The sequence below is a fragment of the Geospiza fortis genome, unplaced genomic scaffold (genome assembly GCF_000277835.1).
Source record: "Geospiza fortis unplaced genomic scaffold, GeoFor_1.0 scaffold95, whole genome shotgun sequence".
NCBI lineage: Eukaryota > Metazoa > Chordata > Aves > Passeriformes > Thraupidae > Geospiza > Geospiza fortis.
In genome coordinates this window covers 6,097,114-6,098,045 of record NW_005054333.1, presented here as the reverse complement: position 1 = coordinate 6,098,045, position 932 = coordinate 6,097,114, and positions in this window count along the sequence as shown.

The following is a 932-nucleotide window of genomic DNA, read 5'->3' as shown; positions in this document are numbered from 1 at the left end:
TTTAAAACGAAGCAGTTTAATGTATCATATAAAGTAAATAAAAATCTAGTTTTACAGAAACTCAGGTGGTCTGAAGCTGTGATTAGAGCACAGGTGCTGTCAGTTTTTCTGGCTGCTCATCTTCTGCTTGGGAGTCTTGGAATGGCCCAAGTTGGGTTGGACTGTACAGAATTCATATAAAGTAGGCTGCCAGTCTGATTTATTAGTACTCAAGAGGCCCCAGCATTATCATCTGGCTCCTCATTCCAGGGACTGCGGTGGGTGGCAGAAAGCAGAATTTTCCTTATTTTTTGTAAACCATTCTGTCTCCTCAGCACAGAGCATAACATGGTCTCTGATTATTTTCTTGGCCTTGAACTTCATGATTCTTGAAGGACAGTTACTGTTTAATAAAGATGATGTGTATGCAAGCAGATAAAACTACATTATTAGCCACAAAAGTGTAATAATGCAAAGTTATGTCACATATGCTTATTGAAATCAGTACTTGTAATGTATTTCTTTCAGTTCTGCAGCTTGCCAAGTCCCCCTTTTGGGGCTCTAAGCCTCATCCTAAACCTCTTGTTTATGTCTGAGCAATCTGAAGAGCCCAGGACCTGTCTCTGAGTGGTGTTCCTCTGCTCTCAAAGCTGCTCACAGGAGAAGCCTTTCTCACAAGCCCCTTCTGATTTTTTGGGCTTTGACCATAGCCTTATCACAGGGAAAGCATCACTGAGGCTGTAAGATGTGTGGCCTGCTGAGGAGACTAGGGACATGGCACTGGATGGGTTTTTCATAATATTTTCAGACACACTTTTGCTTTACTCTGCTCTAGACAAAGCAGGAATTTCAAAGACTTACACAACTTAATCATGGCGTTCTTTAGATTGTCCTTGTCTTCAGGAGTGTTTATGGTTGGCCTCTTTCCTTGAATCATTTTGCAGCTGCACCCC